Source organism: Hyperolius riggenbachi, chromosome 10 (assembly GCF_040937935.1).
Source record: "Hyperolius riggenbachi isolate aHypRig1 chromosome 10, aHypRig1.pri, whole genome shotgun sequence".
NCBI classification, from domain to species: domain Eukaryota; kingdom Metazoa; phylum Chordata; class Amphibia; order Anura; family Hyperoliidae; genus Hyperolius; species Hyperolius riggenbachi.
The window spans coordinates 104,025,917-104,043,636 of NC_090655.1; the positions used below are offsets into that span (position 1 = coordinate 104,025,917).

At 44.8% G+C, this 17,720-nt stretch overlaps 1 protein-coding gene across 2 annotated transcripts in view; it reads left to right on the forward strand.

Moving 5' to 3' along the window:
- Positions 1-3,665: 3,665 nt before the first annotated feature.
- The window catches only part of SEMA4G (semaphorin 4G), a 316,367-nt gene continuing 302,312 nt past the window's right edge, over positions 3,666-17,720 (forward strand). The window contains exon 1 of one of the 2 annotated variants that reach the window (XM_068255250.1): positions 3,666-3,856. The gene's annotated coding sequence lies outside the window, so the exon portion shown is untranslated. Of the gene's footprint in view, positions 3,857-13,176; positions 13,217-17,720 lie in introns of those variants that run through there. The other variant, XM_068255251.1, reaches the window with a different exon arrangement.

Here is a 17,720-nt window from a genome sequence, read left to right on the forward strand (position 1 = left end):
TCTCACCTCAATCACACCTCCAGTCACACTTCTAATCACACTTCTACCACACCTCCAGTCACACCTTTATCACACCTCCATCACACCTTCAGGCCCACCTCTGTCACACCTCTAGTCACCCCTCTATCACACCTCTAGTGACACCTCCAGTCACACCTCTACCACACCTCCAGTCTCACCTCTATCACACCTCTAGTGACACCTCCAGTCACACCTCTACCACACATCCAGTCTCACCTCTATCATACCTCCAGTCACACTTTTAGTCACACCTCTACCACACCTCCAGTCTCACCTCTATCGCACCTCCAATCTCACCTCTATCGCACATCCAGTCACACTTCTAATCGCACTTCTACCACACCTCCAGTCAGATCTTTATCACACCTCCATCACACATTTAGGCCCACCTCTGTCACACCTCCAGTCACACCTCCAGTGTCGCTTCTGTCACACCTCCAGTCACACCTCTACCACACCCCCAGTTTCACCTCAATCACACCTCCAGTCACACCTCTATCACACCTTCAGGCCCACCTCTGTCACACCTCCAGTAACACCTCTACCACACCTCCAGTCTCACCTCTATCACACCTCCAGTCACACCTCTACCACACCTTTAGTCTCACCTCTACCACACCTCCAGTCACACTTATACCACGCCTCCAGTCACACCTTTATCACAGCTCTATCACACCTTCAGGCCCACCTCTGTCTCACCTCCAGTCACACCTCTACCACACCACCAGTCTCACTTCTATCACACCTCCAGTTACACCTCTATCACACCTCTATCACACCTTCAGTCCCACCTCTACCACACCTCCAGTCTCAACTCTATCACACCTCCAGTCACACCTCAAGCACACCGCCAGTCAAACCTGGATGTTACACCTAATCACATGTTAATGTGATTTAACATGTGAGTTAACATGTTAAATCACATGTTAATGTTACACCTCTATCACATTTTTACCACACCTCCAACCAGCACTGATTAGATAAAAAAATATTGCTGCATCCTGCCTTCTTGGTGCATTGCAGAGATTTCTCATATCTTCTCACCTCGGGGACAACCATGGAGCTTTGCAGCATTAATATATAAATTGGCAGACTTGGGGATGGGAAATGAGGTACAGCAATGAAAACTATTTGTGAGTTCCATCTCTGCACCTCTACATATTTTTTTAATTTGCTGTTTGTGCCACACTTTGAGAGAGTTCCCCACATCCTGTGTGGACAGGATGTGATGGAAATTCTTATGGACAACACACACTTTATCTTCCTCCAATCCACCTGTCTAATGTAAGAAAGTGGGACACTGTGTAGTAAACATATATAGGTAAAAAATGTATTCCCAGCACACCTCTATCATTCCATCAGTCACACCTTTATCATACCTCTAGTCACACCTTCATCACACCTCTCACCTTCCAATCACACCTCTATCACACCTTCATCACACCTCTCACCCTCCAGTCACACCTACAATCACACCTCTATCAACCTCCAGTCACACTTCCAGTCGCACCTCTACCACACCTCCCGTCACAGTCACACTTCCGTCACTCCTTCAGGCCCACCTCTATCACACCTCTCACCCTCCAGTCACACCTCTATCACACCTGCATCACACCTTCAGGCCCACCTCCATCACACCTCTATCACCAGGTCCGGTCTACCCATGATGCCAAGTGAGGCGACTTCCTCAGGCAGCAGAAGTCTGGGGACAGCACCAGGCAGAAAGAAGAAGTGAAGAGAGTGCCTGGCCAACCTATACTGGGGGCAACTGTACCTTGCTAACCTATACCGGGGGCAATTGTATCTAGCTACCAATACTGGGGGCACCTATACCTGGCTACCTGCCTATACTGAGGGTGTTTTTTTGGGGGGGCTCACCACAGTTATAACGTGCGGTGCAAATTGTCAGGTGCTGTGTGATCATTCCAATTCGGGGGGGGCTGCATCTTCACAGTCTCTATCACTATCACACCTCCAGTCACACCTCTATCACACCTTTACTACACCTCCAGTCACACTTACGGTACGTACACACGCACAATGGCCGTCAACGATGGGTCCGTCAGACCCTCCCGCTTGGCGGACTTTCAGCCGACAGTAGCGCATGTGTATGCGCTGTCGACGGACTGATAAGGCTGTTTCTGAGCGATCCAAAGCGGATCGCTCAGAAACAGCCTTATCAGTCCGCCGGCAGCGCGTACACACGCGCTACTGTCACTTGAAAGTCCGCCAATCGGGAGGTTCTGACAGACCCATCGTTTGCGGCTGTTGTGCGTGTGTGCGCACCTTTATATCACTCCTCCAGTCTCGCCTCTATCACACCTCCATTCTTACCTCTATCACACCTCTACCACACCTCCAGTCACACCTCTACCACACCTCCAATCACACCTCTATCACACCTCCAGTCACACCTCCAATCTCACCTCTACCACACCTCCAGTCACACCTCTATCACACCTTTACACACATCCAGTCACACCTCCTACCACACCTCTAGTCACACCTCTACTCACACCTCCAGTCACACCTCTACACACATCCAGTCACACCTCCTAACACATCTCTATCACACCTTTGCAACACCTCTAGTCACACCTCTACCACACCTCCAGTCACACATCTACCACACCTCCAGTCACACCTCTATCACACCTTTACCACACCTCAGTGGCGTAGCTAAGGTGCTGTGGGCCCTGATGCAAGTTTTACAGTGGGGCCCCCCAAGCACTCTATACATAACAATTGCCACTGCGCACCAAAACCTGCCAATGGCAACTACAGTGTCAGAGGTGCAAGAAGGGGATGGGGAGCAGTTTGTTAGCGATTACCACCATTCAAAGTATCTAGAGAAGTGATAATTATGAGAACAGGACTAATAGAGAGCTAATACTGTAGTTGAGGGGGGGCCCCTCTGGCCCAAGGGCCCCGATGCGGTCGCTACCTCTGCACCCCCTATTGCTACGCCCCTGCCACACCTCTATCACACCTTTACTTTACCACACCTCCAGTCACACCTCTACAGACCTTTACCACACCTCCAGTCACACCTCTATCACAGGACACTTATTCACACATTCGAATTAAAATGTAGCACACCCTAACCATTTTTTTTTAGGTAAATACATTATTGTGTACATATCTAACATGGGGTTAAAAAGAGGGACATCTGAGGAAGATAGAGGGACAGTAATATTTGCTTATAAAATAATAACAATTGGCAGTTATGGATGTGGATAAAGGACGCGGATAAAATCCTTCCCAGTGCACTGACTATTCAGTACTATGACTAGGATCTTCCACTTCCAGTAACGTTGCGTTTTATCCTCCACATTATGACAGTGTAGTGTTGCACTTTTGTCCTGCGGCCACTAGAAGGCGCCGTAAATAACATGATAAAGATCCTCTATCTATTTATATTAGTGATGATTTCCATTCTACAAATAACACGTGAAATGCGCGCCCAGCGTAGGCTCGGCTGCGTTATAACAATTTGCGTTGTGTTCCTTGAATACAATTTAACAACTGCTGGCGTATCAATAACCCTATAGTGGCCAGAGGACTGGAAGCACAGTGCAGCTGCGTGTAGTACCGCAGGGCGCCACTAGGCGACCGCTACCTGTATGCAGCTGCCGTGCGCCGTTCTCTGCTCGGTCGGAGCTAAGCACTTCCCAGCAGCGGGCTGTCCTTGTGAGTCCGGAGGAACCTGCGTACATCCTAATAGTCAGGCGGCATCTGCCAGGCGTTGTTAGGGGGCACAGGCAGGATTACTGGCATCCAGTGACCGGGGCATATCTGTGCTGAGGACGTAGCTGGGAGCTTCCTGCACCGCACGGTAAGGACAGGTTACTCTGGCCAGGTGGAACATAGGGGGAGGGGTATGACTGACTTGTGCTATTAGCATACTCCTGTGCCCATTGCATCCTGTGCCCCACATTCCCTGGCCACTCACTGCTTCTTACAGAGAGAGATAGAGGGGTGTACCTGGCTGTGCTGTAACCCATTGCTGGCTGTGAGCATGTGAATGATCAGGCTCTGGGGTTACCTGCTGTACATACATATGTATATTGTATATAGGCATTGTGCTAAGCACTCTCTATCTCAGACCTGTATGTGGGTAAGCTGAGCACAAATGAGTGATGTGTTCTCCTGCCTTGCATCATTCCCCAGTGCTGCACAGGTGACCCTTATGGGGGCTGTGGAATATATTATCTGTTCTCTTTCACTTCAGCAATGGATGGTAGAGGCATACATGACTATGATAAATGTAAAATGTTTCTGTAGTATATTCCCACAAGATGCATTGCACAACTCGGTGAAAGTTAACCCCGCTAAAGCGATGTATTGGCTTGTGACACACTGTGCAACCTTTCCTCCTTAACCCCTCACTCTCCAGGAACGACTGTGCGTTCTAACAGTGGTGATAGTGATATCTGTAGTCAGAGACTCTTTTTATTTGGAGTACTTCTTCTCAAGTGTGTTGAAGATTAGTTAATGGGGCGCTCATCAATAATGCAAACATTAATTATTGCATTTTTTAAAGCTGTGGCTAGTTTTTGCGTATTTTGTGGTGCGCACCTTGTTAACACGGAATCGCAGCGGAGGGGAAAAGTTAAATTGTGCGTTATGCAACGCATGTTGTGCATACAATGTATGATTCACTGAAACTGCTAGCGTGCATGTTATGCGTTACCACACAGCATGCATCGCATTACTTCAACAGGTTTTGTCACAACGCACTGTAACGCATCAATGTGAACGTACCGTTACAATAGCATTGCATCGCGTTGGCATGTGATTATATTATCCAATGTGACGCACTGCAGCGTGTCGCTGTGAGCGTAGCCTTAGGGCCTGTACACACTGAAAATCGCATGCACTATTGTGTTTTAATCAAATTTCTACTTATGATTTTTGTGCACTTATGATTTTGCTGAGGCTATTTTTTCCTGGTTTCTTGGTTGTTACCTTTTATAAAGCAATGAAATTGCATTTTTCGTGCATTTTTTTTTCAAACGCTGAGCTTAAAATGCATTTTTTCATAATGCATAGCCCAAAAAGTGCAGGCAAAACTATTAATGTTATAACATTGCCCTACTCAAATCGCATGCAGGGAAACACTGCATATTCCACATCAGTGTAAATGAGCCCTTAAAGGACAGGTGCAAACAAAAACAAACAAACCAAGATCTACTTACCTGGGGCTTCCTCCAGCCCCTGGCAGGGCAGCCTATCTGTCCCTCGCCGCAGCTCCGGTGTACCGGGATCTCCGCCATTGCAGATGCCAACTTCGATGGGCATTTTCTATGCCTGCACAAAAGATGTATGTTTTTTTTTTTTTTTGCTTGCACCTGTCCTTTAAAGTACAGGCAAGCCATCTAAAATATGCACAGTATAAGCGGTTACACTGTACCTGTACTGGTAGAAAATAAGCTTCAATCTCTTCAGTAATTTGCTTTGGAGCTATTCTATCTGCTTCTACAGGGTAAAACTGATGCTGTAAACTCAATAACATAACTCTCATAGATGATGTCGTCAGAAAACAGGAGTGCACTGGCTGCTAATTTTTGTAATGCCAGAATTGGAAGAGAGAAGTTTGTATTTTAGCACCTAAAGCAAAATGCATAATAAAATACATTGTATTATTGATCAGAGCTTCATTGAACATTATGTGAAGTACAGCCTACCTCCTTGCATTGATATCAGATCTAATATTGATCCCTCCATCACTATTAGCTTTGTACTACTCAATGCAGTTGAAAATTTTGCATCCGATGATTAAACGCCCGTGTTTCCTCCACATTCTGTCTGTGTTTGATCAATAATCGATCAAGAGTGCCTTTGTTTAACTTTTCAACTTTTCAAAATGTACCTGAGATGGGGCCACAGCAATAAAATACACATACTTGGGGCATCCTCCAGCCCCCTCTTGCCTGATTGATCCCACGGCTTCCTCTTCTGACTTCCTGTTCGTCCTGCAACTGTCCCTGGAGCGTCCTCCAGTCGTCCCAGGCGCAGTCCGGCCAGGTGCACTCCCCTGTCTCACTCCCAACGCTGGGAACATTCTGTGCCTGTGCAATAGTACTGCGCAGGCCCAGAACGCTCCCGGTGACGTGAGCGTGGCGGGAGCGTGCGCCTACTGTGCTGCACATGCTTAGTTGGCCCCAGACCGGAAAACCTTCCAGGGCCAATTGCAGGCAAACGGGGAGTCAGAAGAGGAAGGCGTGGGAGTGATTAGGCTGGAGGTAGCCCCAGGTATGTAGATTTTATTGCTGTGGCCCCATCTCAGGTTCCCTTTAAATCAAATCTAGAATCGAATCTAATAAAGATGTGGAATAGTGTTGAGGTACTTTACATAATTTAGCCAATAAGATGGTATAGTGAGGAAAAACATCAGAGTTGATAGAGGCCCTATGGGTGTGTACAGTTGTACACCCATTCAATTTTCATTGACCAATGAGTAGCCAAACTTACCACCTCCATGTAGTAAGAGGGTCAACAAATTTGGAATACTATGAATAGATCTTGTAGATACGCTCCCAGCTACAAGGACGTGATACAATTATTCAATTAAAATTGGATGTGTGTTCACATGCTAAAGCCTGGTACACACCTTCAACTTTGGCCAATCACTGACTCATTTTGACACCTCTTATCGTAGTATTCAAAATCTGTTGTCCCTCATACTACATAGAGGTGGTAAAACTTGTCATTGATTGACCAATGGCCATTCACATTTCAAGGAACGTACCAGGCATAAATGCACGTTAAAAACAAAAATCATCTGCAGAAACCCACACCCATTTCCGTAAACCCAAGTGTGATCTCTCCCTGAGTTCATTGGGCCCCGGTCCGTTTTGAGTATTTATGGGCTCAGAGCTGACATCCTTTTGAGGCCATTGAGAAGTAAGAAGAAGGAATCCTATTCATGGCTATTCATCTTTCTGTTACTTGCTAGGACCAAAAAGCATCACTTGATGCTGAGAATAATTGTGTATCCCATAATGGTTGGAGAGTACAGATGAGCAGTCATTGTCAGTATTGCATCCATTGGACAGTTAAAAAAATCACCTTAATGCCTGAGTATTCACTTTGAGTCCTTTTGTAGAAAAGGGCTTTACAAATGTTTTGTTGCAGCTGATTGGTGGTGGATGCCTCAGTCAAAATGCTTCTTGGTATTTTAATTCTCAATATTTGGTGTTCTTGCAAAGTAGTACTACTTCCTGCCCCTTCTTCAGGCAAAGGAAAAATTGGTGGTTGTTCAACATTTAGAAAGTGTAATAACTTATGTGAATGCTGTGATATAATGTGCCAAAGTTGCGAGCCATTGGTGAAGGTGGTTTTGATGAATGGGGGATTCCATGTTGAATGAGCCCTAAGCCTTGCTACTCTGTAACTGTACTGTACAGTCTGTACAGGCATGCAGAACTGCAATGTACAGTCTGCATGCCTAGCTTCCAAGGGGTTAGAGCCCAGTGCTGTTATAGGTGGGTTGTGAATTAACATTAGTCATTGTATGAAAGGACTCCGGCGTTTGCTTTATGCTAGTCTAGTAATTATAGTACATGTATTCACACCTCCTAATTTTCATTTACTATAAACAGTTATTATGAATTGTGTTCTGATCTGTTTCATAGAGGTGTAATTGCTTGGTTATTTGCTGCAGCGTACTTAAGCTGTTGTTAAAGAGACTCTGTAACAAAAATTGCATCCTGTTTTTTATCATCCTACAAGTTCCAAAAGCTATTCTAATGTGTTCTGGCTTACTGCAGCACTTTGTACTATCACAGTCTCTGTAATAAATCAACTTATCTCTCTCTTGTCAGACTTGTCAGCCTGTGTCTGGAAGGCTGCCAAGTTCTTCAGTGTTGTGGTTCTGCTATGAACTCCCCCTTCCAGGCCCCTCTATGCACACTGCCTGTGTATTATTTAGATTGGGGCAGCTTCTCTCTTCTCTCTTATCTTTTACAAGCTGGATAAATCGTCCTCTGAGCTGGCTGGGCTTTCACATAGTGAGGAATTACAGACAAGGGCAAAGCTGTTTGCAGGAAGAAAAGAGCAGCCTGAAACTTCAGTGCATGAGAGATGCAAGGGGAAAGAAACACACAAATGATCTCTTGAGATTCAAAAGGAAGGCTGTATACAGCCTGCTTGTGTATGGATGTATTTTCTATGTGTGGACATACTGTACATCAACCTACTTCCTGTTTTGGTGGCCATTTTGTTTGTTTATAAACAAACTTTTTAAAACTGTTTTTAACCACTTTTAACCACTTCTCTACCACGGGGTTTTTCACCTAAAAACCACAGCAATTTTCACATTTAAAGGAGGCAAGGGTTTATGGGCTTAATGGGGGTATAATTTATTTAAAAAAAAACTCACTGATGCTGATCAGTCATAATGCTGTGTTAGTTATCTGAGATCCTCTCACGAGTGATCTCAGTAACTGTAACAGCATAGTGACTGATACAATGTTTACACACATTCTGCATGAATAAGCACTGTCATTGGCTTTGTGAACACATGTTCACATCAGCCAATCACAGACCAGCGGGTGCCCGACGCTTATGCACGTCCGCGTGCATGCGGACGCGAACGCGATCGCGCACAGCAGGAAAATAAACAGGAGTTGCCTATCTACGCCCCTGTGACTCAGGTGAATTTTAAAGGGGCGTAGATAAGCGTGGCAGAGGTTGTTAAGTGGTTAATGTGGCGGGGAGCGGCGAAATTGTGACAGAGGGTAATAGGAGATGTCCCCTAACGCACTGGTATGTTTACTTTTGTGCGATTTTTAACAATACAGATTCTCTTTAAAGGACAATTGTAGTGAGATGAATATGGAGGCTGCCATATTTATTTCCTTTTAAACAATATCAGTTGCCCGGTAGCCTTTGCTGATCTATTTGGCTGCAGTAGTGTTTGAATAGCACCAGAAACAAGCATGCATCTAATCTTGTCATATCTGACACTATTGTCAGAAACACCTGATCTGCTGCATGCTTGTTCAGGGTCTATGGCTAAAAGTATTAGAGGCAGAGGATCAGCAGTATAACCCAGTGCTGGGCTGAAATTACGCATTAGCGTAATTACGCATCGTAATTCACGACAAATGCACCGTAAGCGTTACGTGTAAGGTTACGGTATTACGCGTAATTAATTACGCGTAGACCGTAGGGTTACGTTTTACGCGTAACAAATTACGCGTAAGACAGTAAACTCCCATTGAAATTACACAGTCTGCCGTAATCGCGTAATATTACGCTCCCGTATAATATAAAAAAGCCGCCGACTTTAAGGGTTAATAGCAAAGCCCCCTTAAGTGCTAAGAGCCTCAAATTTGGAGAATATATTAAGGAGATCAGAAGGAATAAGAGGAAAAAATTTTTTTTCAAAAAGACCTTATAGTTTTTGAGAAAATCGATGTTAAAATTTCAAAGGAAAAATATATACATTTAAAAACCCGCCGACTTTAACGGTTAATAGCAAAGCCTGCTTAAAATTTAGGAACACCAAATTCACAGGGTATATTAAGGGGATCAGTGGGAATAAGAGGAAATTTTTTTTTTCAAAAAGACCTTATAGTTTTTGAGAAAATCGATTTTTAAGTTTCAAGGGCGAAAATGTCTTTTAAATGCGGAAAATGTCAGTTTTTTTTGCACAGGTAACAATAGTGTTTTATTTTCATACATTCCCCCAAGTGGGAAGAGTTTTACTTACTTCGTTCTGAGTGTGGGAAATATAAAAAAAAAACGACGTGGGGTCCCCCCTCCCAGACCTCTTTAACCCCTTGTCCCCCATGCAGACTGGGATAGCCAGAATGCGGAGCACCGGCCGCGTGGGGCTCCGCACCCTGACTATACCAGCCCGCATGGTCCATGGATTGGGGGGTCTCGGAAGGGGAGGGGCAGCCAAGCTTTCCCCTCCCCCTCCGAGCCCTTGTCCAATCCAAGGACAAGGGGCTCTTCTCCACCTCCGATGGGCGGTGGAGGTGGAGGCCGCGATTTCCTGGGGAGGGGTTCATGGTGGCATCTGGGAGTCCCCTTTAAAAAGGGGTCCCCCAGATGCCCACCCCCCTCCCAGGAGAAATGAGTATAGAGGTACTTGTACCCCTTACCCATTTCCTTTAAGAGTTAAAAGTAAATAAACACACAAACACATAGAAAAAGTATTTTAATTGAACAAAAAACATAACCACGAAAAAAGTCCTTTAATATTCTTAATTAACCATTAATACTTACCTGTCCCTTTAAAAGCCAGTTCCCACGCAATATCCTCGGAAATATACTAATCAGTTACAATGTAACAAAGTTATTACAATGTAACAACTTTGTTACATTGTAACTACGCCGCACCCGACGTCACTCGCCGCTCACCCGCCGGCCGCTACATGATTTAAAAAATTAAAAAAATTAGTGCTGCGCCACCTCCTGCCCAGGGCTCGCTACATGATAGCCGCTGCTCAGCGGCATCCCCCCGCCCGCTTCGATCGCCTTCGGCGATCTCCGATCAGGAAATCCCGTTCAAAGAACGGGATTTCCTGGAGGGCTTCCCCTGTTGCCATGGCGACGGGGCAGGATGACGTCACTGATGTCGGGACGTCATTGGGAGTCCCGATCCACCCCTCAGCGCTGCCTGGCACTGATTGGCCAGGCAGCGCACGGGGTCTGGAAGGGGGCCGCCCGGCGCGACGGATAGCGGTGATCGAGCGCGGGGCGGCGGCGATCGAGCGCGGGGAGGCGGCGATCGGTGTGCTGACGCAACTAGCAAAGTGCTAGCTGCGTGCAGCAAAAAAAAAATTAAATCGGCTGAGCAGGGCCAGAGAAAACCTCCTGCGCGGCTTACCCCGAACTACGTTCGGGGTTACCGACAAGGTTGAAAATGAAGGCTAGAACCTTTCAGGAATATTAATAAAAACAATCAGTGGGACAGTTAGCTTCCCCCCCCTCCCCCCTCCCCATTTAGAATGATAGCACAGCACCGACAATTCGTACCACGCATTATAGCCGCAGTGCACCCCCCAAAAATAGTGCCCTCAAACTCAGTATAGGTAGGTAGCCAGGTATAGGTGCCCCCAGTATAGGATCTCATGTGTAGGTGCCCTCAGTATAGGAAGTCAGTTGAAGGTCTCGATTCCCCCCCCCCCCCCATAGGTAGCCAGGCGTAGGTGCCTCCAGTATAGGTAGCCAGTTGTTGGTGCCCTCAGTAAAGGTAGTCAGCTATAGGTGCCCCCAATATAGGAAATCAGGTGTAGGTGCCCTCAGTATAGGCAACCAGCTATAGGCGCCCCCTAGGAAGCTGGCGTCCTGAGCGACCGCTCCGGTCACTCAGGTCAAAGGCCAGCTATGCAGCCTCATATACCTCTCACTTCACTACTCTAAGACCGCTCCACGCCAATGGGCGTGGCTGTGGCGGCAGCCCCAGGAACTCCTAATTGGCGTCAGGTCCTGGAGCCGGCTAATGAAGGAGATCGCGTACAGGGTGCATGCACATCTCCTTCTTGGGGGGTGGGGCTCCGCCCCCTCTTCAGTCTCCGAGCGGCTATAACCGCTCGGGAGACTGTTAGACGACGTGATCGCCGTCTATTTACATAGTACAGCGTTGCGATCAGCAGCAACGCTGTGACACGGCTGTCCCTCTGGGGCACAAAAGAGTGATAGGCTGAAGCCTATCACAGCCGATCGCTGTGATAGGCTGGCTGGGGGAGGGAGGGAGGCTGGCTGGGGGAGGCATGAAAAACTTTTTTTTTTTTATTATTAAATAACCAGGCTGTATAAATATTTATATAAAAAAACAACAACTTGGGGGCGATCAGACCCCACCAACAGAGAGCTCTGTTGTTGTGGAGAAAGGGGGGGGGGATCACTAGTGTGCTCTTTTGTGCGGCCCTGCAGCTTGGCCTTAAAGCTGCAGTGGCCCTTTTAGTAAAAAATAGCCTGGTCTTTAGGGGAGTTTAGCACTGTGGTCCTGAAGTGGTTAAAGTGAACCAGAGATGAAGCGCCCTCATGTATTTTACCATATATATCAGTGGGAACATTAGAGAAAACACCTACCCTGCTTTCTGTTTTATTCTTCACTGCTCAGCCTGCTTGTTTTCAGTCCCGATAAAATCCCTGACTGAGCATTCAGTCTGGCTTTGCTCAGGAATCATTATAGCTGAGTCATTATAGCAGAGCCAGAAGGGGGCAGGCTTGGGCTTGAAAAGACATCAGAGAAGACAGACCCAGCTATAATGATTCCAGAACAAAGCCAGACTGAATGCTCAGTCAGGGATTTTATCGGGACTGAAAACAAGCAGGCTGAGCAGTGAAGAATAAAACAGAAAGCAGGGTAGGTGTTTTCTCTAATGTTCCCACTGATATATCTGGTAAAATACATGAGGGTGCTTATCTCTGGTTCACTTTAAGTTGTCCTTTTAACATATGATTTTGTTACTTTCTCACATAGCACAGCAGTCCGTTTGCTCCCATTGTTTTAATAGATTCCTTTTTGACTCTGCTGTAGAGTATGTTCAGATTTCCAGCTCTCTCAAGCAATATACCGTACATAGGAGCTTGTACATCAACTCATTTATATTTAATGTTGTTTGTCAGTAAGGTCAGAAACGCCTGATCTGCATATGCTCGTTCAGGGTCTATGGCTAAAGGATTAGAGGCAGAGGATGATCAGCAGGACAGCCAGGCGACTGGAAACAAATATGACAGCTTACACATCCTTCTTGTTACAGTTGTCCTTTAATGCCCCAAGGTATCAGATATCCCATCATTTCTCTGCCACTGAAAAGAGGAAATGGCAGTTTATTGTAAAAGCCAAAGTTTTGTTAGGTCAGCACCATAAGATGGGAAGGTCAGTGTTAATTCCTACTGCTAGTTTAGCCATAGAAGATCTAAGGGTCTGTGGTCCAATTACAATGCAGAGAAGTGTCAGCTTCTATCCTCCCCTCTGCACAGAGCACTGTATTTGGGAGGACTGTCAGAACACAGCCGTCAGATGGACTTTAACTTCCTCCAGCAGTGAAAGCGTTACGCTTCACACACGCTCGCATCCTGAATAGGCCTTATAATTAGATCCTGGATTTCATGGTATAATTAGATTGGTGGAAATTGGAGGGATTTATTTTAATTTCCCCCCCCCTGATGAAGATATCCTTTGGAGAAGGATTTATGCTTTTCAATCGAAGGACAGTAAATGTTTGGGGTAGGTGAGGTTATCCAGATATCTTGTCTGTCATTCCTTTTCAGGTTATGTATTATGCTAGTTCTATGTTATACTGGACTGGTAAAATGCATAATTTGTGCTAGGATGCCATCCTATATACAAGTCTCTTTTGCACTGTTACACTGTACATGTATGTTTTGTCTTGTGCCGGACAGTGCTTTAGTTTTCTGTACAGAGAGGGAGTTCACAGTTTCTGTAATGATTGTGTTCTGAAACATATAGAGTACTGATGGGGATCAGCTGATGCTTGATAACTGTGCTTTCTGGTTGTTTGAGGCTCAATGTTAAAGGACAACTGAACTGAGAGGAATATGGAGGCTGCCATGTTTTTTTGTTTTGTTTTTTAACAATAAACATTACCTGGCATACCTGCTGATCCTCTGCCTATAGTGATTTTAGCCATAGAATCCCGAACAAGCATGCAGATATGTTTTTGACTGGATTAGGCCTCTTTCACAGTAGGACGTTAAAGTCGCACATTAGAAAATGTTTTAACGTGGACTAACGCACAGCAATAGTAAGTCTGTGCGACATTCACAGTGCACACGATGTGTTGTGTGTAATGTGTAGCAATATTTAGAAAGTGCTGCATGCTGTGTGTTTAGCAATAAATCTGCTGCGTTGTGTGTGTTGCACATGCTCAGTAATGTTTTTTTTTTTTTTTTTTTAATGTAAAGCATGCGCCGTTTTTGTTCCATCACTGTGCGACGAATACTGCGCACCAGACGCAGGGCTCAAGAATGTACTATAACGTCCAAGCTATAGTCTTTCAATGCGTTGCATTAGGGGCACGTTATGCGACCTTAACGTCTCATCAAACACACCGTCCCACTGTGAAAGAGGTCTTAGTCACGTTTGTTTCAGGTGTGTGATTCAGCCACTACTGTTGCATGGAAGATCAGCAGGTCTGCCAGGCAACTGGTGTTATTTACAAGGAAATACATATGGCAGTCTCCATATCCCTTGGTTTTCTTTAAAAATAGGCCTAGATAATACAGATATATATTGTGAACTCTGTATTAAATGTTAACAATAATTAAAATATATTAACCTTGGTAATTAAAGTGATACTTAAGCCTAGAATTCAAAGTCAGTTTTTCTCACCTTGGGCTTCTACCAGCCCCCTGCAGCCATCCCATGCCCTCGCAGTCACTCTCGGATCCTCCTGTCACCCGCTGCCAGCTAGTTTTGTTTCACCGACAGACCTGGCCACGCGTAGCCTTCTTCACGTTCCCTTCCTCAATATTGACCTGTGCCTGCGCAGGACGCTATTGTGAATGGGAACGTGAAAAAGGAGACGCGTGGCCAGGCCCGCGCAGGAGCAGTGAGCCTGTCGGCCAAAAACAACACTGGCGGCGGGGGACTGGAGGATCCGCGAGTGACTGCGAGGGCACGTGACGGCTGCAGGAGGCTGGTAGACGCCCCAGGTGAGTAAAACTGATTTTTTTTTTTATGTAAAGCTTAAAGAAAACCTAAACTGAACTTTAAAAGTCAAAATAAACATACACAAGTCATACTTCCCTCCTGTGTAGTCTACTCCTCAATCTATTTTTCCTCTCCTGCGTCCTGTGTGTCCACTGTGATCAATGGAATTCTCTGTCCTCCATTTTGAAAATGGCTATTACTCCATAACAGCTTCCTGGTCAGCACACTGTTAAACTGTAACATCGCCCACTTGAGCCATAGGGAAACATGGACACATCAGTTCTCCTTTCAGCTGTAACTGACAGCAACTGATATATAATTGACAGCAACTGATATATTTCAGTTCTGACAAAATGTTGTCAGAACTGGAAGGGATCACTGTAAGAAGAAAATGGTGAGCTTCTGAGAGGAACTGATGGCAAGGTAACTATGTAATGTTCATTTGAAGTTACCTCATGTGTTTATTTTAAATAATTTTACTCAGTACAGGTTCTCTTTAAGTATCCCTTTAAGCACAGCAGAGCCCACAAGCAGCCTAAGAAGTTGGTCTTCACCGCTCTGAGTACTGCTGGTGGCGATTTGTGCTGGTTGGATGAGACTGCTGATTAGTTGAATTCCGGATAACCTGCACTCTACTGTATGTAATTCGGAGTTTACATAATTAAAAACAAAACATTTCCATTGCAGTCAATGGACACATCTAAAAGTTTTGCTCCATGTTCAAAGTGAATGATGAGTTTTTTACACCAGTTACATAGGCCACTTTATCACAACCAATGATTTCAGGTTACAATCTGTTGTTGGAGCCGATGTCTACTGATGTCAGCGGACCCCCTTCGTGGATCCAGAGTCAGTACATCCTCATCAAAGCATTGTTTTAGTTCCCTCTGAGAACTGCAGGTGGACACCTTCTGCTTATTCTTCCTCTCCAAGAAAAGAATGAGCTGCTCATATGTTCACTGAAACCGTCACCCAGAGAAATCATGAAATATTGTTTTGTACAACATTTCCCACATGTGTTTAGATGACAAATGACAGTATTGTGCTAACAATACAGGCCTAACTAGAGGGCAGATCTCAGTAGAGTACTAAATCTCAGGGAATCTCTGTGAGCTGTGCTTCTTTCATGGATGTATAAATGCTTTGTACCCTAATCTATAAATTGATCTTCCTCCCTGGTGTTCCTTGGTTGCAGCATGTTGTGCATCCTGGCACTCTCCTCCTCTCCAATAATGTTGCACAACATATCAACATATTTTTTAATTAGTCAAATAACCAAAGATTTTGTAAACAGCAGTTATAGGTTTATGTAGTGTACTTGTGCTTTAGCGAGGTTAAAACTTTTTTTTTAAAATATGTCTCTGATGACGGATGTAATATACAGTAGAGTCCCAGTTAACCAGAACTGGGGCATTTTGCATTTTCAACTAACCACAATGCCTGGTTGAGGAGAATGTTCCTACCTCAGTTTGCAGAGTATTGCACAATGGTAGCAACTTAGAGAGAAACCGTAACCAAGAATTGCACTTCATCCCAATCAGTAGCTGATACCCACTTTCCCACAAAAAATCTTTTCCATTTCTCAAACGGATCATCAGGGGGCTCTGTATGGCTGATATTGTGGTGAAACCCCTCCCACAGTGTGATGTCAGGACCTTGGTCCTCACATTACACTGTGTGAGCCTTGTTGCATTGTGGGAAATAACAGCTGTTTCCACCTGCCAAAAAAGCAAGCAGCATCTCCTTCAGCTGACATCACCTGCCAGCAGTATAAATGTCACCATGTAGTACATTTTAGAATGTAAATTAGGGAGAGGGAAGATTTTACAATGGGCAAAACAATGGGCAAACACTGACTAAATCATTTTATACATAATTATTGTACAAATTAAGCACTTTTTTCATTATGTTATTTTCACTGGAATTCCTCTTTAAGAATTCTCCCGGCACTGGTCGTCTTCTCTCCTGTAGCTCCCAGAGGCTTTGCAATGTTCTCTGGTCACGTGATGCATTGGAGCTGTGCATGGAGGATGCCGCAAAGCCTATGGGAGAGAAGACAGGTCCCCAGAGCATTTGTAAGTCACTGCCGCTGAGCAATACTAGTCAACGGAGGGGAAGTTAGTGTATTTAACGCCAGCTGATTATCTTTTCAAGCAACAGGCAAGCTTGCATATCCGGCATCAGGCAATCAGGCCTGTACCGGATAAATAAGACTCTACTGTACTTGCATTACTGATTTTAGTCCTGTTTAAAATACTAGCATGATGCATTGCTAGTCTGTATTATGTACTGTATGTTCAAGTGCTGGTAAGAACTGCACAAGGATGATGAACAGTGTAGACAGTAGAAATGGAGAAAAGAAAGGAGAAGTAGAGTGTTTGCTATCAATGTAAGCACAGAGTAACCACTTGTACATGTTGGAAGTGACACGCCAGTTTTTTTTAAACAGAGCTTAATGCTGGGAATACACCGGGAGTTTTTTTTTTTTTGGGCAGATAGATGGCACGATAATTTCCGTCAGATCCGATTTGATTTTGATAGTTTTTCTGATGGATTTTCTCATAGAAGTGAATGAAAATCAATCGGAAAACGGATCGGAAAATCGATTGGCGGTAGATCTGCTGAAAAAAACTGTGTATTCCTAGCATTAAGGACACCTGAACTGAGAGGGCTGTTGAGGCTGCAATTGAGGCTGCAATTTATTTATTTCCTCTTAAACAATATTGGTTGCCTGGCTGTAGGTGTCCTTTAATTTAGTAATGTAAGTATATTGCCTTCTTGATCAGATCCTCATTTGAAGACATATTTAGGATATGAATTTTGTAAAAAGATATACTGTCACACCTTATCAATAAAATACCCTTGTACCCAAGCAAAAAACTTCTCTAAACGAATTGTCCTAAATTCTCTTGAGTTTGATATGGCTGGTCTTGCCTCGTCTTTTAGCACTTGTTCACTTGCTAATCCTGAAAAGGTTTGTTGTAGATATGATGAAAAATTCATCCCTTTGAGAAAATGGGGAGATGAGCTTATTGAATTTGGGCCAAAGAGATGCTCT